Source organism: Calidris pugnax, unplaced genomic scaffold (assembly GCF_001431845.1).
Source record: "Calidris pugnax isolate Ruff unplaced genomic scaffold, ASM143184v1 scaffold44, whole genome shotgun sequence".
Lineage (NCBI taxonomy): Eukaryota > Metazoa > Chordata > Aves > Charadriiformes > Scolopacidae > Calidris > Calidris pugnax.
The window spans coordinates 33695598-33721338 of record NW_015094506.1 but is presented as its reverse complement, the minus strand read 5'-3'; the positions used below and the strand labels follow the sequence as shown (position 1 = coordinate 33721338).

Sequence of the window (25741 nt, the reverse complement as noted above, 5' to 3'; positions counted from 1 at the left end):
AAAGGACACTGAATTATGAGCTTCTGTTTATATTTGACCAATATTTTATGGATTTGAAGACCAATGAAGCGTTATAACTTAAGATGCTGTAATTATTTTCTCTCAGATGATGAATTCTGATCGAACAGGGAGAGGTTTTTTTTTTTATGCACACTAAAATGTTTACAAAGAGCTCGTATAAAGGCTATGTATAGATTGCCTCAGCTAAGAATCTATAGATTGTTTAAACTAACTCTGCCTTTCCTTCCTGCCATACCAAGCAGGGTGAACTTAAACCTATTACTTCCAGAACAAACCCTCTGTTCTGAATTTGTGATAAATCCAGACTTGTCCATTAGAATACACTGACTTTCCAACTCGCCAGATGGTTACATTGATGTGGGGGATGTGAATACAGGCAAAAGGAAAATAGGCAGTTGCTCTGGTGGGAAGGCTGGAGGAATTGCAAAGGCTAATGGTTCAACTTCTTAATGCCAAATGCAATCCACTGCTCAGAGGTAAGTCTCTGGAGTCTATACACAATATACAGAGGTGGTGAGATTCCTGAGGAAAGGAGTCTGAACCTGACACTCCAGTGTGCGGGGAGCCACATAAGCTGCCTGGCTGTTCATGGTGCCCTGGTTCAGTCCCATTTCCTTTGTTCAGATATGTATTTACACGTCGTTCTTCAGGATCATCTTTCCATGGCTTTAGCCATAACTCTGTGATGGAAAGAACACACCATTGAAGATGTTGCTTTATGGTTGTGTCAGGTTCCATCCAGGAGAACAGAATCTTTAAAGGTTGCTTTTAATTACCACCAGTGATTCCTGCACTGGAAATTTTTCAGAAGACACAGCAAAGCAGATTTTCATGATGAGTATAAAAAGCAGTCTTCTGACACACAGCAGCCCCTCCACCAATTCCGAGCCTTCTGCCAAACCGCAGAGTATTAAAGCTGTTAAGGACTAAGATCTCCAGAATTTTTTAACATGCATTACTTTTTGAAATGGCTGAACTACTCTGGCTAAGCTAAAAAAATAAAATAAAATAATAAGTTTGTTCTGAGGCAGGCACTTGGGACATTAAAAAGAAATCAGTCTAAAACATACAAGTTTTATAAAGTTATAATGTAACTGAAAATGTGGCAGTCCAATGGGAATTCTCCAGAAGTTATAAAAGTATATTGCACAATCAGCTCCTTCTTTTACTCAGAAAACAAACGAAAATAGCTGCAGAAATTTGCTAGGAACTTTGGGACATTATAATACCAGATGAGAAAGTGGGGAGAAACACCAGCTAATAACAGAGGACAGAGGAAAAATAAATTTCTTTCACAAGAAAAGTAAAAAACTTAAAATTGTTATTGCAAGTTCATATTGTTAATGGTAAGTTGCAGGAGAAGTTGTTGATAGGGTCAAGAGAGATTAATGACAGTAGACAACTGAAAGAAGTGTGTTCTTTGCCAGTCAATACAAGCTAAAGGATTTGCTGAATAGGTGGGGCTGATAAAAAAAGTTATTATCAGCTTCATTTTCCCTTGGTTCTTAGAGAAACCCGCTACCTCAGTACTTCACCATTATCTGTGTAGTGAAGGCGAGATGAGATTCAGGAGAGTTTATGACTTAGTTTTTCAGCGGTAGTAGTCAAAGTAAAAGGGCAAGAATTGAGCTCAGCATTTTCATTTTCCACATGGGACATTATATATTACATTTGCATTTTATATGTTGCATGCAATTTTCTGAGCGTTTCACTCCTGACATTTATGCCATATGAGATGGTTGAGTATTTGTTCACTTGCATTACTGTTATCACTTTTAAATTATGGTAGATTCTTGCTGACAGGAAGATGCAGACTTTAACATAAAGCAAGCACAGGCAAAAGAGAGAGAGGATGAGAGGAGGGAATAGGGGAAAGAAAAGCAGAAATAGGAGAAATGAAGTGAGGGAGGGAAAGAGGAATGGAGGTAACATTTTTAACAAACGTTCATTCCTTGTTTGTTCCCTAACTTTTTATGTAATGACAAGCTACTTCAGAACCCTCAATCTTAGTTTCTTATCTTCAAATGGCAGATAACTAGTTAAATCAGTTAAATAACTTTCTCCAGTACTTTGAAAAACTGAAATAAAAAGCAGCTTGTACAGGAAAAAGAAAGAAAAATATTTTCATATTTCTGCCAAAGAGCTTCTTTATATCCTTCCACTTGGATATGGAAAAAGCTGTTCCCTCTTACAGTAGAAGGTTGTTGTGAGAGAAGTCAGAGCCATCTGTCTGGGACACTCCTGTTACCTCAGTGTTATTTGCCTCAACTTCAGTCTCTAACAACCTCTGTTGTTTTCCTGACTTCATATTTCTATGAAACTGTTCCTGCATAGACCTTTTCTGGATTTCTTTCTTTCAGATTTCTGTGCATAGAAAGGTATGTTGGTAAGGTAAAAAAATTTATTATTTAACTTACTAAACCTTAAAAAAGGTAATGTCAATTCTAACATATTTTTGGTAATGCTCTCAGGAGGTATTAGAAGAAATGGAGGAAGACAATTTACTAAACCAAGAGTATCTGGAGGTTTTTATAAGTCCACAGACTGGAGAGTGTGACGTGAGTCACAGGGAGTAAAGAGGAGGGGAATGATGGTGCATGGAGGTGGCTCAGCTCAGTGAGAAGTGTCCTTGCTCCAGCAAGAGGAAATCAGTTTCCGCTCACTCTGCTCAGGTGCAGGAGGTTGTCAGAGACATTCACATGATGAACAACAGATCTTTTAATGAGTTTTCTTATGTAGATTTTATTAGCAATAAAACCATTACAGTTTCACAGTTTGCTTCATTACAGTTTAAGAAATATTTGACAGTACATGCCTTGTTGATGTACTGGTTCTTGGGAAGCCAATGAATTTCTGTATCTGTTTGTACATTAGCAAAGATAAAATCCTAATAAATGTTAAGACAAGTGCTTAACTTTTGCTTTCATACTGTTTAAGATGAGGCTACGTAACCTTCCAGAAAAGGCAGAGAAACACGTTCTGTGCTGGATAGCTAAACTCTCCGCTAAATTCTTTTAAACATGAACAAACAAAAGCTGTCTGAGATTTTATTCTTAAGGTAACAAATGTATAATAAAAATGTTTTCCATTTTTAAAATATCGCCTCCCTGCTTCGGAACTAACAAACCATTTTTGTAAGATTTGTTACTGATTACTCTATACTGGGCACTCAAGCTCTTAAATGTCATATTTCATGTCCCTCAAAAATCTTGAAATTTATATAATGAATGCATTTGGGATTCTTTTTCATTCTCTCAATGTTGTCTGTTTATAAAATAGAGAAAATACGAAGAGATCAGTTTGATTAAATCACTCACCCTCCATAGAACTCAGAGGTCAGGTTATTAAGAAGGAATTAAGAAGAACTATAGCACAGATGTGTAGGCACAAAATTATAAGGAAAATCAGGATGTAACAAGAATAAGAGGCAACTATTAAGCAGCAAAAAAAGCATCTTTCAATCATCCTACAAAGATCATAGTAGTCCAATGGAAACAGAGGACTGAGGAAAGGCTTGGTCTGATACCAAACTACAAATCAATGGTAGTATTAAATGGTCTTTTTGTATCAGTTCTCACTACAAAGATTTACTGCCATCATATACCAGCAACATTTTTTCATATTAGTCACGTATTAGCAACCAAGCAGTAAAAATGCAATGTTAAATAATGAAAATAACCATTTAAAAGGGCTCAGAAAGTATGATATATTTCTAGTGATTTGGGTCTTGTTTAAAGGCTTAAAGCACTCTCAGAACTACCGGCATTCTCTAGAGACGAGTAAATTTCCAGACAACTGGAAAAATGCAACCTGGTATTTACTTTTAACAGAGAAAACAACTGAGGAAATGCCAGTTCTGCTAAGGATATGAAATATGTGACAGAGGGTCATATGGTACACAGTCAGCAATTTCCCTCTGGTCTATACTGGAAAGCAAAACAGGAGTAAGGCCAGGAAGTATATAAAGATACATATATATAATACTTTTGCTCTACTCAGCATCTTCCGGTCTATATTCCATTGTTAGACACAGGTAAGTGTGAGAGGGCCCAGGAGCAGTCTGCATAAGATAAAGCGTGAAGGGCAAAGGAGTAGTTACTCAATTTAAGTGCTATCAATGGTGCCTTTCTTCTTTCATGCAAAGAAAATAGTTATGATGCATGTAAAGGCACTGTTTTGCTGTTCCATATCATAATATATACATGTTCACAATGTTTCTTCTGGTAGCAAAGCAGCTTAAAGGCAGGAAATAACTAATTATACAGTTTAATCCAAAGAAGAGGATGGGGAGAAATTTGGGGTCAGATTTATCTGGCTAAATACAGAAGTTTACTGTGCAAATTACATTTTGGTTTGTTGTTTAGACTCCATAGCTTATGCAGACAAATGGTTCTTCTTGTGCAAATTGAACTCATCCAGATGTAGATGTCTAAAGTAAACCCGATAAACAGTTCCCTAGAAGTGTCTCTTTTACTCCATTGATCACAAGGGTAAGTTAGAATGAGCGTCTTGGATATATATACACGGACATTGGAGATACAAAAAGAGAAATGAGAGCATTTCAGCCTTGGGTGTCAAAACACAGGAAAAACAGCAGCAATATCACATGAAAGACAAATGGGAAAAGCTTTATAGTTTAGAATGGGATAAAAGTTGGGCTAAAGATTTTTCTTTGTGCTCTTCCTATTTACCTGGAGAGGAAAAGAAAAAAGAATTGCCACGTTATTCAGAGAAGAGCAGTGGCTTTTTAAAATCAAAATAGATTATTCCAAACTGATTCAGATGCAGGAAACATAGAAAGTTGTCCTGAAGGATCTTCAGTCATCACTTCCCAATGCAATGTGTGGTTTTATAATTTATTTATTTTTTTCACTGCACTAGGCATTAAGTTGAGCAGTGAGGGAAGGAAAAGGATACCTGATTCTTAGGGGGGGTTGAGGCATAGTGTAACAGCAAGTTAAAAGCCATAGTCTGTATACTGTGCTACGGAAAGCACTTGCCTGCGTACTGCAAATCCTAAAAATTCCCTGTGGTTCTCTGACTGCCTGGGTCTACAGTGAATCCCATAAGTGCATTAGGGAGTGCACTCATTCCCTTTTCACTTCTCAGAAACCACAAGTCACTGAGAATTTTTTTTTCCATGGCGCTTGAAGGGATTGCATCAATACCATTTACTGTACCAGAATGCACATTAAGAGAGTGCTCCTGACCTCTGCCTTAAGAGGTGGCAAACAGTTAAGGAAAAAGGACAGACACTAAAACTTGCAGAATTCCCCACTACTCAGCAAACCTTTGCCTCCCTGACTTATGAAAAAGCAGACTGACCATCTAAATCATCACAAGAACTCCCTAACTTTCTAACTCAGCAGTCACAGAATGACTATTAAATACACCTCTGGGAAACTTAAGGTTTATTGATGCATGCTTCATGTGCATTTTAAGTCCAGCTTGTGGTACATGTCTAGAATATTGAGTGACGGATGTGCTCTGCAAAAAATCTTCAAGACCTAAGTTTAATTCTTAGGTGAAGGCTATTATGAGAGACAAAGATTTGCTTTTCAGCATGATCAACTAGAATCAAAGGTAACATCTTGTCCATTAGCAGCCTGAAAACTTCTCTGAGTAAAATGCATGGTTGCAGTTTCCCGTCACTGCCTTTTGATGATTGTAAGTAAAAAAGGAAGAAAGAGTTTGGAAAGAATGGGAAGAGTCTTTTTCTTTTAATGCAGGCTTGGACCCACAACAGACATATCATGCTATCTAAATATTTAGATAAATATAGATTAAAAAGTTCTATAGAATTTATATGTTTTATTTGAGTTTCAGGTCAATATACTGTTTTGAAAATTAGACATTGCTTTAATTGTACTGATTCCTAAGTGAGAGTCATCCTCCAGTCTCTATTAAAAAGAACAGTCGTTGAGTGCTTTGCTATATTCAGAGGATAATTTATGGTTTGTGTGCCACATGATGTCCCAGCCGCAAGTGCCAAGCAATGTCTGCCACTGCAAGGTTATTCTCCACACCAAAAGTATGCTTATACATCATCAACGTGACAGAAAGGCAACTGTTACGCAAGACCAATATCATTCCCTTTTAAATATGCATCATACACAGACAATGACAACCAAGAAGGACTGACAAAGAGCAGACAACAAAGCTATTATTTGGAAGAATGTTAACAAGTGTCTCTTCTTTTCTGGTTTTTGTAACACTCATAAACATGGAGGAGCCTATGCTCATTCCAAGACATTCAGGTCTGGGAAGACTAAAGTTTCTTGGCCTCAAGTGCTGAAGCATTAGAAACAAATTTAATAAGAAAAACATGCTTGGGTGCCAAAAGCAGTGTCAATGCAGATCCACATAGGGGATCTGGTCTAATGTGTCATGTTTTATATCAGACACAGATATACGCTGTTAGCACTATTTCTCAGTTTTCTGCTGTCTGCAGACAAAATACAGACATCTAGATCCACAGCGAAACAGATAAACATCAAAAAGTCCAATAGCACAGAGCTCTAGCTTTTCTTTAACAGAGTTTTCTTAACTTCTTGCTTAACCTCTCCTGTCTTCTGCTAACTGTCTTAAAAAAGTATAAGGAAGAAAAGAAACACGTAATAGACAACAAACTTGTTTAACAGTAGAAGAGAGTGCACAGTCGTACCACCATATTCTTTATTCCTGAAATTTCAGGGGGAAGAAGTACATCACAAGTTGGCACAGGCAGTATATGAACATTATAATTCTTCAATCCATACTAAGATTAGAACAGTTGTGACTGGTGTATTGACTCTTTTGTGTCAATTGTGAAAGTAAGAGTTGAAACAGATGACACTGATGGGTGTTGCTATGGGCACATTTGACAATAAACATGTCATAATGGTTCAAGTTCTTGAATGCTGTCAGTGGCATTTAAAGTTACATGAGTTTACTGATCCACTGGAGTAACAAGCAGTAATGCTCCTGGATTTCCTCACAAGAGAAGTGAAAATAAAATCCTTAAGCATATGCATCATATTAACTGGTGCTCAGATGACACTACAGCCAATTTTTAAGAAGATAGGGAATGGGAAATAGTATGTTTAGTGAATAGTGAAAACCAGCAAATGCAAAAGCTTCAGGACATTGAGCTAGTCCACAGTGTGAGGGAGGGGGAGGACAGTGATATTTTATAGTATGTAGATGTGGTTTTCCCTATAAGCTGTCTGAATGCAAGAACCAAACAAATTTTGTAACTCTGGCAAAAAACAGGATGAGGAAGTTCTGACATATAACAACATTTTAATGGTTGCTTCTGGCTATTGGTCTCTCTTGTGTGGTTATGATGCCCTGAAATCACACAATAACACTCTTTCAGGAGTCAGATTCCAAGGCCTTGTTGCATATCACCAGCTAACACTTCTAAGTTAATTTTCAGTGGAATAAATAAGTAAAGTCTAGAGTTGTTGTGACTGAAGATGCAGAAGTCAGAAACACCAAAGCTACCACTGCATGAAGTATTGAAGGTTTTCATTGTGCTCAGGTCAAAAGAATTGCTGAAAAAAATGTTTAACAAAGCTGTTGTGCATACCACAGCTTCAAAAATTTTAGTATTTTATGGTACTAGGGTTACATGTACCCTAGTACATGGGGTACACGTGGGTGCACAGGGTGCATCAGTAGGAGTGTGACCAGCAGCTCGAGGGAGGTTATCCTGCCCCTGTATTCTGCCATGGTGAGGCCCCATCTGGAGTGCTGTGTCCAGTTCTGGGCTCCCCAGTTCAAGAAAGCCAGGGAACTGCTTGAGAAGGTACAGCAGAGGACTACAAAGATGATTAGGGGCCTGGAGCATCTCTCTTACGAGGAAGGGCTAAGGGACTTGGGTCTTTTTAGACAAGAGAAGAGAAGACTGAGGGAGGATCTCATCAACGCCTATATATACTTAAAGGGAGGGTGTCAAGAGGAAGGGGCCAGTCTTTTTTCAGTGGTGCCCAGTGACAGGACAAGAGGAAACAGGCACAGACTTGAACACAAGAAGTTCCATTTAAACATGAGGAAGAACTTTACTTTGAGGGTGGCAGAGCACCTGGACTCGTTCCTGTGCAATCTGCTCCAGGTGGACCTGCTTTGGCAGGGGGGTTGAACTAGATGATCTCCAGAGGTCCCTCCCAACCCCATATCATTCTGTGATTCTGTGTTTGGGAAGACGGAATTTCCTAAAGAATTATAGAATTCTGGCTTTGGGCACTATTCCAGGATCTATCTATGGGTTAAAATAGTTCTTATTTCCCTTCTTATTTTTAAATATTCCTCCTCTGATGAAAGTTTATTTGTGTGGGGTGCTATGGATTAAATACTTACTGACTCCATTGAGGGCTCCAAAAAAATCAATTAGAGTGAGCCAATGCCAAAACAGCTAGACAACATGGCAATATCAGAAAGTGTGTTCCTGTGGTGTTTGCTTCTGGTAGGTCCTTTTGTTTACTGCTTAGTTGTATTTGGAAAAATGTTTGCTGTCAGTGCTGTATATTTCCTTGTTTCATTGGGTTACTTTCATTGTCTGGCACAGTAAAGAACAGAGGCTTTTCAAGGTGTTTGTAAAAAATGTGTTTACTATTTTCACCAAAATGCAAGCAATCTTAGAAGAAAAAAATAGAAGCTAATTGGTGTTAAACTACACCAAATTATCTCCCAATTACAATGTAATTCAGAGTTACACATCAAAAGGGGGTCACTCTAAATATAAGGTTACGAAAAAGAAAAGTTCAATTTCATGCTTAAGTCATTCATTAGACTCCAATTTTTCCTGCTTTTCTAACTTAATAATAACTTAATGAAAATAAATTTTAAAAGTGTTTTAAAGTATCCAGGTGGATCGTTTACAATGATTATTTTCCAGTTGGGTGGCTGACTTGGAAAAACAAATTACTTTTGCAGTTCCCAACCATATTCTACTTCGTAAGTGACCAGAAGTTAAGATGTGGGAGCAGAGAGAAACAAGGAATGGGCAGAACATTGGCTTCATTTCATCTCTTGGCTTGAATATTGAGGCAAGTGGGATAAACACCATCATTGCACTCACATAAGCAGTGCTAAATAACAACTGGAAAGCAGATTCACCCAGGAGCCTTTTGCAGTACATGTCAACATGAGCTTTATTGGCCCATCAGTCTTACAAGCGGTGTCACATTTTCTCATATCCAACAGACTTCGCACTCACAAGCAGCTATAGCTCCTCTAATAGTCGCTGCTATGGAGCAAGGGTGAAACAGAGAGAAAATTGGGCTTCAGAGACACTGTACCTCCCAGATCACATTTACCTGTGCATTTTACAGGGCAGAATCTAGTTCAATAGGTACATTTGCAGTCATGCAGATGTGCTTCTGGCAGCTATAGGTTCTACAGAGCCTTTGAAAGTAGGGCTTATTATTTTATTGCTGCTGTCTGGAGATCTGGGTACTGAAGGAGTAAAGGTAAACAGGTATGGACCTAGCAATGGCATTTCCAATAAGGCAGGAACATGATAGGACTGCAGCGGAAGGCAGAGACTGCTTAAAAGCTTGACTGATGAAAGTGAGTGAAATCTGGAGAGCTGACACTGAGACGTGACACCAGGAGCCAAAAGATGCCAGAAAACCTGAAAAAAACCCAGTCAGGAATAGCTAAAAGATGTGAACATGAGAAGTTAACAATCTCTGAGAATGGGCAGCCAGAGAATTCAGCAGATATTTGAAGATAAAAAGAGAAGCTGAGGGAACAGAACCCACTGGGAATTTAAACATAGGCAGTACACTGGGGAGGGTGTGGAGCAATGTGAGTAATTAAAATGTTGAATTTACATCTATAAAATAATTCAGAATAAAATATTAATGAGGGCACAATTCTGGGTCGTTAACCTCTGATTGCCTAGAAATTGCTTGTCACTGACAGAAATCCTTCCATTGCTCTTTTTAAAACAATGAATACCTTTTTTTAAAAGAAATTTTATATGTGATTTGAATGTTATTTTCAGTTTTTACTTGAATGTGATTCCAGTGATAGCAGTGGACACTGTGCCAATAAAGATTCAGGGAAGCCTATTGATCACGCATAGAAAGGGGACCACACGTTTATTACAGAATACTCATTCTGGCTTGTTTATACCTGCCATACAATTATTGCAAATGACAGGCTGGATTGGTTGTGATTTTTTTCACCTCAGTCACTGCTTTTAACATAAAGCCGTATTTTTAGGATGTCCACATTTCCTCTTTCTACCAGATCATTGTCTCTATTGCTTACTTTATTAATGTATGAGCTTTTAATACATAAGTAATAACATAGATAAAAAGGTAATTTTCAGCTGATATACAATTACTTGATAAAAACTATCTGTGTAAAAGCAATAATTATTTAAATTGGAGCTAATGTTGGTTACTCAGTGTTTATGAACATTACCTCCATTAGTAGAATATCTGTAAAAGTGAATAATGTTTTTTCAGTAAGGTACATCTTCTGACAGGGAGACAGATCATCATATTGCGTCAGATCATAGACTCTCACATGGCTGTCTTAATACAGCAAGTAGATCAATTCAATCACTACACAGTTCTTTTTTTTTTTTTCCCCCCATACACCAAGGCCAAAATGAATAAGATAATCTTGTTTTTGGAGCTCTACTGTAAATTTCTTGTTTGGTGACAATAACAATAGATTTAATTATTGTAGTTCATGCATGTACATGCTGCCTGAAACCAGAGCTCTAATGTGCTATACATCACACAGGTAAAAGACATATAACAAAAAGTGGAGACTGTTTGCAGAAGGGAGCTGTATAAAAATTCACATTCTCAACTGGAGCTTCAAGCAGGGCTGCAAGTTTCTTATAACTTCACTGCCTTGGTATCATAAAAATGATCCACTGAAGGTGGTCTCAGCATCATGTCCTAAGAGGAGCTCTGTCTAGCAGACTTTCATTAAAAGCCAAAAAACGGGTCAGGGCATGAAAACTATCATATACTTTTGTACTGCATAATCCTGAAGGGGTAAAGAGTAGATATACATGGAATACTGAATGAGTTACAAGAATTCTCATAAAATATAATCTTACCACCACTTTAAAGTCTGTATGATTATGCTTGAACAAGAAGATTAGGATAATCTAATCGCACTCAAGGGTTGTGGTCAATGGCTCAATGTTCAGAGAACAACAGCAAGTGTGGTAAAAGTCTTAAAAACATGATTTACAAAGATTAAATTTGTGATTTCTGGGGTCCTCCTCATGTCTTACTATTTTACTGTCTTCTCTCCATCTTCCACACTGGGAATGCAGGTCCCTTCGGTATCTGTCTTAAGGCAGGTTCCATCACCTCCTCCCTTGTTTTTTTTCCTCCAGGCTCTTCTTTCAAAATAGAATCATAGAATCATCAGGGTTGGAAAGGACCTTCAAGGTCATCTAGTCCAACCGCCCCGCAGTCAGCAGGGACACCCCCAGCTAGACCAAAATAATTTATTTCCTGTTTGCTGTTTTAGTTCTTGTCACATGTATATTTGGTTATTATAATCACCAAGATGATAGTTTATTCCTTGATGTCTGTAACTAAGCAGAGTTACTGAAAACAGAAGAGAGAGATGGTCAATACAAGGTATTAAGATGGAGTGAAAGGAAAATCTCACAGCATGTGAAATCTCTGACAGTTTTGACAGTTAATAAAACACTATAAAGCATATACTAGGAAATCACCACATAATTGGTACATTAAGTCTTATGAGAATAAAAAATGTCCACTCCCTCTTTCATATTCCCAGTCCTTGCTCTCATGGTATGTATTTCTTACAGAAAAGGCCAGCCACATTTTTACATGTCAAAGAAAAATAAATAAATGAAATTCAGCCGGAGGCAGATACCTAGCATGAAAAAACTCAACTCAAACAATTTAAGCTTAGTAACCTTGTAAATAACTGAAAGCAAAGCCTTATAATGGAAAGTGTTGAGCAATCCTAGTAAAAGGCACTCAATGTCACAAGCTCTACCTGTAATAATTTTTCCTTACGGTAACTGTGTCCTATCCTTCAGCTCTCCAGCTGGAGGCTCATTTCATAGTTATCTTTGTCATTCTGAATAAAGTTCAATGACAACAATTTCATGAGAACAGTGGGTGTTTATAAACAGAAGTTCAGGGAATAACTGTGGTAAGAGTATTTCTTATTCATCTCTCTGGAGTTGGAAGAATATAATTTTTTTTCAGGTCTTCAAAGAAAAATGTTATCTTTTTTTTAAGTTGAAGTCTGCTGTTTTTAAATGATGACCCACTGCTGCACTCCTGAGGAAAACAAACAAAAAAAAAAATAAAAGCAAACAACAAAAAAACCCAATTAAAAATGAAATGCCATTCTGGCAAATGGAGAAAAAGAATAATTTCAGGTATTACATGGAGATTACAGAGGGATATGGTGAAGAATATAAGCTATCTTCTGTTGTGCATCAGAATATGTGCAGGGACAATTAAGGCTGTGTGAGACTTTATTGTTCCACTTCAGCTGGTGCTATACAATAGAGAATGAATACAACTGTGGAGTGGTTTGCCCCCCTTCTCTAGGTGGGGATTCAGAGGGATCTTTGAGTTTTGTGTTCTTCCAGGCAATGGAAATAAGACCCCAACATTTCTGGTAACATTTCTGTCTGGGCTAAATTGTGCTATTTGCCTTCTTGTTTGCTGCTCTAAAACAAAATTTGTCTTGGTTGCAGTTTTGTTCTTGCCTTGCTCTGCCATTTTTCACCTTTATAACCTTATATAGTTTTAATGACAAAAGTATATGTATCTTATACAAAGACCAGATTGTAAAATGTATTTCAACAACTTTCTGTTAAAACATAGTATAGACAATCAGATGATCCCTATAAAACTGTTGCATCTTTTACCAAGGTCAGTGCCTCACCATCAAAAACTCTTTGACTTCTTTTGTTTGATTTATAAACTTTGCTCATGCAAAAGGAGCAAAATTCTTGCATATATGAAATATGAAAAGCTACCTTGTCATTTGCCTTATAATTGGCATACATGTATGAACACATACGTACATTTAGACTGATGTATCTGGGGTCCATTTTGTGTAATATGGTGTTCTAATGTTAATCCACAGAAATATTTCCTTAAAGTATCTTTGTTAGAAGGAAGGCCTGAACATAAAATATGACAAAACTGAAGTGATTTCTTTTGACCAAGTATTGAAACTGTGTAAGCAGATTATTAGTTGTCAGGATATTTAACAAAGGACTTTTTTCTTCAGTTTAGACATTTGTTTTATGAACAGTGGCTTGTGAGATAAACATATAAAAAGGCTAGGAAGATAAGAAGAAAAGGAATACACATTTTTATTCTTGTAATCTCATCTGGGAAATAAGTGGTTAACTGTAGACATCAACCAAGCCACTTTCTCCACACCAGCTTACTTATTGTGTAGTAAAAACGTTACAATTATACAGATTAATTTCTCATTTTGCCAGGCTGCTCAGAAAGCAAGGAAAAGTTACGTGAAAGAAAAGGTCTTTAAAGGTAATGAAATAATTCGTTTGCATTTTTTGTCCGTTTTACCTTAAATATCATGAACTCATCAACAGAATCTTCAACTTTTTGCATTGTCATACTATGGGAAATAGAACCAGATTCAAAATCTTGTAGTCAATCTGCAAGATATTCAATGAGCATGTGGATAACACCATTTAAGGGCCTCTGGTTGAAGAGTTTCTCTTATAATAAAAATAAACCATATGCAAGAAAACTAAAATCTGACTGAAGGTTGAAGACCATCTGAGACCATAGAACGAACTGCAACAAAGACAAAAATCCCTGACAAAATTAATCTTCTCCAAGCAGAATTCACCCGTCTATAAAATTGGAGGGGTTTTTTGGTTGTTTTTTTTTTTTGTGTGTTTGGTTTTTGTGTTTCTTTGGTGCTTTTTTTCCTTCTACTGGGAATCCATAGTAACAACCTTACACAAAACAATAATATTATTAGCCCAAATTAGCCATTTCTCCACCTGGGGAAAAAAAAAAAAAAAGATGATAAATTGCAGATGATCTCTTAGTTGTGTCACAATCCAGCTGGTGGGTGTTCAACTCTTCTGATGAGCACTATAAAGCCTGGATGAAACAGAATAAGAACAGAACTTAACCAAATACAAAAATAAGGTTTGACTGCCACTAATATCTAGTAAGTGTTGTCGATGGCTTCCTTGTTACTCAGGTGTCATGCAATTAGTACATGTCTTTTGGACTCAGAGGTTATGTAAAAGCCTGTCCTTGACAGTTTTACCTACAGTAGAGCCCTTAGTATTATTTGTTCATTTATGACCCTTTCCCCCTGCCCTATGGATCATTTATGAGGACTGCAAATAAAAGAACAACTCATGTAGATGCACAGTGGAAGCAGCTTTTGAATATTTGATGCAGATAACCTTCTAGGGTATTGCTATGGGTACTAGAAATGTAAAACTATAGTTAGATCTAGCGAACAGAATAATGGTCAAGATGCTTATATATTTTCCCACTACTAACACTTTCAGCTGAGCTATAAAGTATGTATTGTTTGCAGGAACTCAAAGACCTTTGTATGGCTGTATATTTGTGAAATACTCTTCTTAATGGGCAGTGAGACATTACAACCTGTAAGCTGATACAAGCAGCTATTCTTGGACTGGAGTTTGGAACCACTGTTGCTGAACAATAGCAGGAATAAAATATCTTTTTTTTTTTTTTAACATTGTAGTTCTACAAATAAAAAACATAGGCTTAATTTTTCAATATATAGCAAGAATGGGAGGGATGCAAAGAAGCACCCATAAAATGGAAATCATGAGAAATAAAGGAACTTTATTAATCTATTCAAGAACTGGGATCCCCACATTAAGTAATTTACAAATATTTTTTACCTCTGAAGCAGGGAAAGTAAAAGAAAACAGGGCTTGGTTAATCTAATGCTGACATTGTGCTCTTCAGAAGAACTAATAAAATTTGGGAACATGCCTAACAGACTGTTTTGCCTTGTGACACATACAGTATGAAGACAGTAGGCTGTCAAAAGCACAAGAATTCTGGCTAATCAGTATATGTCATTTTGGACAGGTCAAAAACCTGTTATTTCTATCTAAAAATACATAAAAGACAAAATTTCAATTCAACAACATTTTTAAATAAAGCTTACATAGCTCTGAAGCATTTATTCCAAATTTGAAATATTTGCTTTACTTTTTGGAAAAGAAATTATAGGTTTAGAGGTTTTCGTTTGATTATTTGTTTATCTTAAGAAATATGTCCTTGGTGCATTGTCCTTTCAGTTCAAATTGCACTCAAGATACAAGGTTAGTCAATCTTTCTGACAGCAAGATTTATGTTTGTACAGAAAATGCCACAGCAGATATTCATTGTTTAAGTTCTTGCTGATAGGAAAGGAGGTAAATTAATCATATTTCTGTAATGCTGAAATTATGGAACTCTTCTTAAGGTGATCTTGTTGCAAATAATCATCAGCTGCTTATTCTCAAAATACAAAATGACATTTTTTGTAGTTAAATGGTAAAGTCATAATCACAATATTATAAACAAACCGATGGATCAAAAAGAAAGAAGCACTCCAGCAGATCATACTAATAGCAGTCATTAAGGTTCTTACAAAACTGACCTTTGGAAGTTCGAAAGCAGTTCTCAAATATTTGGAAAAGCTGGTGTAAAATGTAAAAATGCATATTTTTATGATCTGTGTTCTAAGTTTATGTTGAAATCTATAGCTACTACTGTTAACTATTTTAACTTCTAGCACTATAAAATATATAATTATCATAAGTAAAATCTTTCTTGTCAACTTATCCAGTGTTATGAGCAAATAGCGTGCATTTCCTCTATATGTCATAGCAATAATCTTTGTAGGTTTTTTTACAAACATCTGTGGTAAAAGCAATTCTAAATGTAGCACTAATTGAAAATTTATTTAATTACTATTGAAGAATTAGCATAAGATTCCCAGACCTCTAAATGAGAAACAACATACCCATTCTGTTTAGCAAAGAGTTGTTTGAAGAGATTGAAGAGAGAAAACGTTTGCTTTGAGGTAAAGACAGTTTAATAGGTAAACCAATGGAACATAAGAAATAAATTCACTACTTCCTGTCAGCAAGTGTTTAGCTATTTCCAGGAAAACAGGGCTCCATCATGAATAATGGTTACTTGAGAAGACAAATGCCATAATTCCAAACATTCTCCCTTTATGCAGATTTTATTGCTGAGCATGAACATTGCATGGTCTGGAATATCCTTTTGGACAGTTGGGGTCAACAGTCCCAGCTGTGCTGCCTCCCAAATTCTTATCATAGAATCATAGAATCATAGAATCATAGAATCGTAGAATCATCTAGGTTGGAAAAGACCCTTGGGATCTTCAAGTCCAACCCTAGTCTACAAAGTTCTCCTCTACACCATATCCCCCAACACCACATCTAAACGACTCTTAAACACATTCAGGGATCGTGACTCAACCACCTCCCCAGGCAGCCTATTCCAATGCCTGACCACTCTTTCTGTGAAAAATTCTTTCCTAATGTTCAGTCTAAACCTACTCTGTTGGAGCTTGAAGCCATTCCCTCTCGTTCTGTCACTAGTTACCTGCGAGAAGAGACCAGCACCAACCTCTCTACAGTGTCCTTTCAATTAGTTGTAGAGAGTGATGAGGTCTCCCCTCAGCCTCCTCTTCCTCAAACTAAACAGTCCCAATGTACCACCTGTCTACTCACTGGTGGGGAAAAAGAAGAGAAGAAAAAAAAAAAAGGCTTTGATGATGTGTAAGAGCTATTCAGCAATATCTAAAACATGAGCATGTTATCAATATTGTTTTGGTGACAAATCGAAAACATATCTTCACGCAAGCCACCATGAAGAAAATTAACTTAATCCCAGCCAAAACCAGCACACCCAGTAGTGTAGTGAAACAGAGTGTAGAGCAGAGAGCACCAGCCTAATAGTTTCCATAAACTGCTCCCTGACTGCATGCTTGCTGCAAACGTTCGTGCTATCATTACCATCTGCAGTTTCTTTTTCTTCATTAGTGTGGTCACATCGTCTTTCCTTGCACTTTTTTGTACATATAACAACCTTTGCAGGCTTCCACCTTGTGCTTTAGGTATTCTGCTTACATTTTAAATTATTATGCAAAGTTTTATAACTGAACAATCATACCTTCCCTTATCTTGAAACCACTCCTATGCCAAATGCTGTGTGAAAAAATAAAAGATCCTATTTTCAAGGCCTTCATAATATGTAGTCTAGTCTGCTGTTTCACCACTGATGGTCAAATTTACAGATGTTACTACTACTTCTGCCAAGTGCTATATTAGGTGCACTTCATACCACTGGAATCTATCATTTAATATTTTTTGCCCTTTGCATGCAAATTCCAGTTTGCCATCATATGCGCTTACAAGATGTATCAGGATCTTTCTCTAAAGCATTTGTTACCTTTTATGTTATCAACATTACTTTCTCATACACTATGAATGACATCATAGTTTGTGTCATTTTCTAGAATCTTAGCTATTACATATATCGTTTTGCCTTAAAATTTCAGCAGATGCTAACACTGTATAATTTGCACTAATAGGGCCACATTAAAATGTGAACTCTGGTAGCTGCAGAATCTGCAACTCTAGATGCAGAATGTCTACATAAGCAATTCATTGATACCCCTCTGAAAATGAACATGCAAAGGCTTTGGTGGTTACTTCCAGATAAATCAGCATAAGCTGGGTGCGAATATTAAACATGGAGCTCAATGTAAAAAAAAAGTGGTCACTGATGAGAAATAAGCTTGCCGTTTCAGAACAGTTTATGTGAATGCCTTCCCCATGTTGAAGCATGGGGCATCTGTGGTTTAGGATCATAGCACGAAAGAGACATCAGCTTTAAAGGATACTGAGAGCGACTGGATTAGCACATTAAGGAAATCGATACCACCCGCCCTCATCAAATGCCAGATAATATAGCAGAAGTGGGAAGAGGGAGAAGGGACTCACATGACGTGACAAAAATATAAACTTATTTGGAGGGTTGACCCAGGCTGGATGCCAGGTACCCACCAAGGTGCTCTCTCACTCTCCCTGCTCATCAGGACAGGGAGAGAAAATTAGACAAAAACGCCAGTGGGTTGAGATAAGGACAGGGAGATCGCTCACTGATCACTGTCACGGGCAAAATAGACTTGACTTGCAGAAGATTAAATTAGTTTATTCCCAATTTAAAAAGAAAAAAAAAATAGAGTAAGATAGACAGAAACAAAGACAAAACTAAAAGTGCTTTCCCTCCACCCCACTCTTTCTTCCCAGGCTCAACTTCAGTCCTTTGTTCCCAGCTCTTCTACCTCATCCCCATTCTGCTATCAGTGCAGGGGAGATGTGGAATGTTTTGGTCAGTTCACAGTCCTATGTCTCTGCTGCTCCTTCCTCCTCACTCTCTTTCTCTGCTCCAGCCTGGGGTCTGTCCCATGGGATACAGTCCTTCATGAACTGCTCCATTGTGGGTTCTTCCTACAGGCTGCAGTTCTTCAAGAACTGCTCCAGCCTAGGTCCCTACCACAGGGTACAATCCCTCAGGAACAAACTGCTCCAGTGTGGGTCCATGGGCCACAGTTCCTACCAGAAAACCTGTTCCACATGGGCTCCTCTCCACAGACCACAGCTCTTCCCAGGAGACTGCTCCTACATGGTCTCTCTGTAAGCTGCAGCTTCCATCAGGGCATGTCCACCTGCTCTGGTGTGCGGTTGTCCATGGGCTGCAAGGGGACAACCATGGTCTCTCCACTGGCTGGAGGGGAATCTCTGCTCTGCTGCCTAAGTACCTCCTTCCCTCCTTCTCCACTGACTTTAGTGTCTGCAAGGCTGTTTCTCTCACATTTTTCTCACTCCTCTCTCTCACAGGTGCCATATCTCAAAGACATTGTCCCTGTGGTGCTGCCAGCATTGCTGACAGGCTCAGCTTTGGCCAGTAGCGGGTCTGTTTTGGAGCCAGCTGGAACTGACTGTCTGACATGGGGGCTGCTCCTGGTGTCTTCTTACAGATGTCACTTTTGAGGCTCCCCCACTGCCAAAACCTTGCCACATAAAACTGATACATCCCCTAACTACATCATACTGTGAACTAAGGAATTTTTTCTGGACAGATTTGTGGCACCACAGATCCTTTATGTGATAGAGGATACACATTTCAGGTGTAAGATCACCAAGAAATCCTCTTTTAAACTCAGTGCACTGAGAGCTTTGCCCATAATAAATAATAGCTGAGCATATCTTTCTACTCAACTTCTAACTCGCAGTTTTCCATGCAAACTTTCCTAATATAATTCTTAATTGCTGGAAGACCAGATAAGCTGGAATTAAGTATGACATAAATAAAAGCAGGAGGGGGGAGCAAGACTAGAGCCTAGAGCCTAGAGCTTGTTCAGCTCTTGTAAAGAGACGTGAAAACAATTTAACTTTGCTTCAGTACTGATGTGGAAACTAGTCTGGAATAGATGCTTCCCCAGACTCTAATTAGAAAAGAAAAAATGGAAGCAATGAAGGTCATTGTTGAAAAGGCATGTTCTTATTGATAACAATATAATTTGTAGCCGCTTTCAAGCTAAAGTATGCTTAAATGGCTAATTAGAACATCCAAATAAACACTTTTAGAGTAAAAAGCCTTTCCTTCCTGTAGATGCATTTCTCAGGGATGTCTTTAACGCTGACTGTTCTTCAGGGAATTCATGTTTAAACAGTTAGATAATTAACAATATGTCTAAATATCCCTGATTTTTGTTATGCTTATCTTTTGATTAGCTTTAATCCTTATCTTTGCTTCATGTCTGTCTTTAATACCCTGCAGAACTCTCCTGAAATGCATTTCTACAAAATTGTATCTGGGCAAATATTGCAACTTAGTAAGTATGAATATTTCTTTGAATTTAAAAGAACTGTTTTCTTCAACCACACTATGATTTTAAATTAAATATTTAAACAACTGTCTTTTCACTTGTTTAGATCTTTTTCCTGAATAGCTTTTTATACAAGCATTCTCTTACACAAGCGTAAATATGTACTTAGTTTTATCACTGGTTCTTCCATATAATTTGGTATTATAATTTTCTCCCATTTTATTAAGTATGACAAATAATACAACAATATATATATTAGAAATTAGACAGAAGAAGACGTGTGCGAGACCGTTGGCTCAAAATAGACTATAAGCTGTAATATATTTCTTCAAACCACACAGATGTATTTAGACTGCTTATGAAATAAACCAACATATTTTGAAACTAGGATTGTTTTTTTAGGAACGTCTAAATTTATTGGACAGTTTATTTGTAGTGAGTAAATACAGCTTCTCTACTACAGTACTTAGCATGTAGCTCTTTAAATCAAAGAGCTGAGAAAATGGGACTCATCCTCTAAGTATTTAAATAATTTTATTGCTCTAATTTTTGCTTTTTTCCTATATTCAGTTATTTGCTGCACTGTTGGTTTGCTAGGTGAGGGTATTCACACAATTCAGTTTTAGTCATGACTAACAAAAGGGATCACTGAACAGCCAGTGGTCCCTTTATGAACAGATGGCAGAAACTGATGCTGTTAGCATCAGACCACCCATTAAACTCTGGTGAGACCACAGGGGCTAATTCTGAATCCATCCCTCTAGAATATCACTCCTCAATGCACTCATTTAACTATGCATGAGAAAACTGAAAGCAACTGCAGGAGAAGGTGGTTTTTTTCCCTTTGATCATTTGAGCTTCAGATATGCTAAGAGACTACCATCCACTGGTAGAGTGAAAAATTCAGTTGGATGTAAGAACTTAAAAAGGAGAGCTGTACCTAGCATCCTATTAAGGGTATAAATAAATACATCATCCGTGCAGAGGAGAAAATTTTTGTTGTTAAACAGTATATTTTAAGATAGTTGAATCCTCCACCTATTTTCCAGTAGAGAAGACAGACCTATGGCTTTAAGTGGAAACATTAAACTATGTTGTAGAACCCACTGCCAAGGCCTGTGATTAGAAAGTGAAATCCTTACTTGTCCACTTTTTCCAAACTTTCATATATTTTTTTTAATTTCTGCATGCCTCTGCGCTTTGAGCTACATGTTTTCTCTCAACGATTATTTATTTCTACAATACAGGCTCTGTAAAACCCTGCTGCTGGGGAACTGGTCCACAGTAAGTTAATCATGCACATTATACTGCAGTTACACTATGACCCTGCCTGCTTTTCCACCTTGTCAAAAGTGATTTAAATTTTCACCTTACAGTTACCAGTAGTTGGGCATGATTTCCTTGTGAAAGTTTTATACATATCTGGTCATTCCCTGAAGTAAATTGCTACATATTTGTTTAATGCTTTCTTGGCATATGGATTAATTCCCAAACTGACAAGCTCTTTAGCACTCACGGTCTGGATTTTAGAATTCATTGCCAAAAATATATCAAAACATTGACTCCTTCTTATCACAAGGAGGAAATGCTACTTCCTCAAGAACCATTTACATTGGCTTTAACTGCATATTCTTGGTATATTTTGAAATAAGATGTTTTATCAAACAGTATATTGTCTAACTTAGTTTTGACAGCATCTATAATGAAAAATGATGGCAGACACTTTAAAAAGAACAGACTGTATTGTAGACAACTTTCACACAATATGTTGTGTACTATGGCATGCATGTCATTGAATTTTGAACAAGCTAGAAGAATGTGACTGAAATAGCAAAGATTTATAAAAATTTCTTTAGGAATGCAAGTGTGAATGAAGAGAATGAAGAACTTTTTACCACACTGAACAGACACTGTGATTTGCATACAAGTTAAAATGGGAGTCAGCACTCACAAGTAAGAGAATGTACCCAATTCTGTAGTCATATCTTAAGGAAATCTTTTGAAGGAACTCAGACTGGGAAACAGCATTTAAGATAATTATTACAGAAATTAATTTCTGGGCTAAGCTACAAGTATATATTGCCGAAACTGCTTTCCACAGACTTATTGAGGTCAAGTGGGAATGGCTTCCATAACAAAGCTTTATTAGTGCTTACAGGACTGCTACCTACAGGATAAATCAGGTTGCATTAACAAAAGGAGAGGTTTTTTCTGCAAGACTCTGAGTATTTCAAGGTGTATGTAACTTGTCGGCTAAACAGGCTGTTAATGTCTGTACCAAGAAGGTTATTGAGCCATATTGCCACTTGTTCTGGACCTGTGTGCTTGGGTTTCCTCTGCACAGAAAAGCAGCAGTGGGAGCAGGAAGAACAGAAAGGAAGGTTAAGAGAACAGTGCATGCCCATATCCTGTGCTGTTGTGGATCTGGAATACAGCTGAGAAGTCTTCAGGTCAAAGCCCATCTCAGCATGGTCTTGTGATTCTCTTAATGGGTCTTATTTTGCTTCTTATTTTGCTTAACCAAGCTTGTAAATATAACTTAAATTAACCAAAATTTTAATATACTGCACGATCATTTATCAACAGGACAAAACCAGTACTTTTTTGTGAAACAGAGAGAATCCTGGAGAACCATATGACTAAGAGCTGGCTCCAAATATCTTCTTCAGGCACCCATATTATTCAAAGACTGGTTTTGCTTCTGAATATCAAAAGACTCTATGCCTTAAAACATCTTAAATTTTCTGTGGACTTATGAGAGATTTTGTTGGGAAACAGTAATGCTATTTAGGTGTTAGAATTTTCTGGATGGGTGTTCCTTGGATTGCATTGCCTTAGGTACATGCTCAAAAGGTTTCAACCTGCATAAAGGACTACAAAGAACAAAATTTTAGACTTATGTGTGTGTCTTCATCAGTCAATGATTACTTCCATTATCCCAGCCTATGGAAGACTCCAGTTCAAACTTCTACATTATTCGATACTTGTCAGTGACTAGTTCAGTCTGCAACGTGCAGGTAACCCAGATAATGACATATAGATTCTTACTGCAATGTCACTGGTTGCTCTGTTGTGAGTGTCTTTGCATTTTCACTGCTGAAAAAGCTTGAATGTGCAGAAATTATATTTATTTGTATTAATAAAACAATGCTTCCCAATTCTAATGGGGAGGTAAGTTATGTGGATATATGGAGTTTAATTTAAGTTTTTTTTTTTTTTAAAAAAAAAGGTATAAAGGTATTTGTACAAAATGGATCAGATTCAGCTTGAAATTTCTACACATACCCTCTTGGAAGGATTAATATAGTTAACAAATTTTGAAAGGGGGTATAAATTGTAATGTTCTCCTTGAAATCTCCTCCTTATGAATTTATGAGGCTCCTTGTCAATTTTGACCATCCCTCTGAATTCCCATCTTGGATATTTCTCTCTTGCTGTGCCTTGTATAAGGGCACATAAGCCACAGCTCAGGCAGGTTTCAGTATTACAAATTCCTTTGCACATCTAGGCTTCATCCAGACAAAGTCCCTGGCTCTCAGTACTTTTGAAAACACATTGACTATACCACAGTTTTAAATTCACTTCAAGGATATAATGTTCTGTTCCTCCAATGTTTCTATTTTCACAGGATTATGCAACCAATGATTACTCCTGGACATAACTAAACACACAACTTAATGCACACAACTTTATTATTTATTGAGAATGCTGTCATCACATAATTAATTATCAGTAAGTTTTTATGTCTTTATGTATGCATGCTCATCCCTCTTCAATACTCAAAGTGAATGTAGCCAATTCAAATTCACAAGTAAAAATGTAGAAATAAGCTGGAGTGACAGGAAAGCTTAGGTTCCGACTTTTGAAGTTAGGATCCCTATCTGTGAGGATTTTTAGTATATTATTCATAGTTGTGTTTTTTATCTTGTTTCTCTACAGCTAGACTGTAAACATCAACAACTCAGAATTAGTTCAAAAGTATAATTTTACCATAGTATATAAACAAGTTGATATAAAGCTGATGCCATGAACAGAAAGATTTATTAACCTGTACAGATTACAGGAGCATCCATCTGGACTTGGTAGTCCTTTTTAAAGCTAAGCATGGTAATCACAGAATTAAAATTAAACTACTGTAATCTATTCCCCTACTCATTATGTCAAAAGCACATGATGTGAAATCTAAATACAAGTCAAAAATTCTGCCCAATTTTCATTTATTACCTCCCTAAATGGTCATGAAAACAATAGATGAGCTAACATATCTAGTCCCCCTCCCTCATCAAGGTGCACTGCAAAAGCATTTCTCTTTCAAATTGAATCCCTTCCCTACAGTATTAAAGCTCTTATTGATATGAAGTGAATGCATAGGAGGCAAGCAGCCTCAGTTCCTTAACAGAAAAATCCCAAAGAAGTCAAACGTATCTTTTGAGAAGAAAAATGAAAGATTCTACTGGAAACTACAAGCTGCTGATTTTGTGTCTCATTTGAGTGTTATTCATGATGCCTAAATTTACCCCAGAGAATATGGTTGGAATCAACAAACAGGTAACAGGGATGGGCAGAATTTTTGAACTGTTTTGATTAAGCTGCCAGCCAAAAAGATGACAGAGATATTTTCAGTATTTCAAAATGAACAAGAAATATGGGAGGTGATTTGGCATGTCAATAAATCTGTGGAAGTGAGCTGCTTCTCTGACAAATATTTACTGGTCATTATAACATTATGGAAAAGGTTTCAGTATCGCATTTGCAGAAACCAGTTCTGTTATTCCCTGCTTTCACCCTGCCCATGCCCCTCCCAAATGATCAAAGTACATATCAGGATATTAGTTTCTTCATAAACTTTTATTGGTGGAAACTTTACACCATTAAAGACAATGCCATTAACTTTACTTAGCCTAAGAGTGCACTATAGTTCTTTAGAGCTTCATCTAATGTGCACTGCTCTTTTACGTAATAGCAGAAGTGAGGTATCAGATGCTCATGCACTACCCCCACCACGGATGACATTTTGACAGAAATGAAAGGCAGCAGCCCATTTTAGATCAGGAGAGGAACAGTCACAAGTGGTGCATTTGCAGAAGTGTTTTAGTCTTGTAAAACACAACCCTACTAAGTCTATCTTCCTTGTCTCTGCTCTGTTAAGGTAGTCCACTTGTTCTGCTACCTCCTTTTATATGTAGCAGTCACGTTTTCTGATGTTTAAAACTACGTATTACTCACAGCCAACCTTCCTTCTTTCATGCACTCACACAGGTCCTCAAGTGAATTGAAAAACCATGCTGTAAGCAAACACTCAGAGTGTAAACTACAAATTCACTCTAAAATCTGTCTCAGGTATGCGTTTCCATTTCTAACAGAAAACAATTAACTGGTAACTGAACACACCAATTCCAACTTGATTATATACTTACATGTTGTGATAAGAAAACTTGGAAATTTGCATTTGAGCACGTGTTTGCTAGTTCCATTACAAAGCAGAAAAAGACTTCACAGAGTTATCTATCAATATGTTGTCTATAAATTTTAGTGTTTTAAAGTGTTTAAAGTATCTGAGGTCTTTGCAAGTACAGTACATGTAAGAATGCTGGACTGAGAGAAAACTGAGATAGAATTATAAGGAACTGAGTGGCAAAAACAGAAACAAACTTTCTTTTGCCCTGGTATTATCCAGTACTTTCATAGAATAGAATCATAGAATTGTCTAGGTTGGAAGCGACCTTGAAGATCATCGAGTCCAATCATTAACCCAAAATTGCAGGCACATGGAACTAGTGCTGTCATATCAGAACTCAGCAGCAAGAGA

General features: G+C 37.2%; 1 long non-coding RNA gene across 2 annotated transcripts in view; it reads left to right on the top strand.

The window, feature by feature from the left end:
* The first annotated feature begins 21788 nt into the window (after nt 1–21788).
* The window catches only part of LOC106901158, a 39527-nt gene continuing 35574 nt past the window's right edge, over nt 21789–25741 (top strand). For both annotated transcript variants that reach the window (XR_001414260.1, XR_001414259.1), the window contains exons 1-2: nt 21789–21885; nt 23561–23664. This is a non-coding gene — a long non-coding RNA (uncharacterized LOC106901158). The remainder of the gene's footprint in view (nt 21886–23560; nt 23665–25741) is intronic.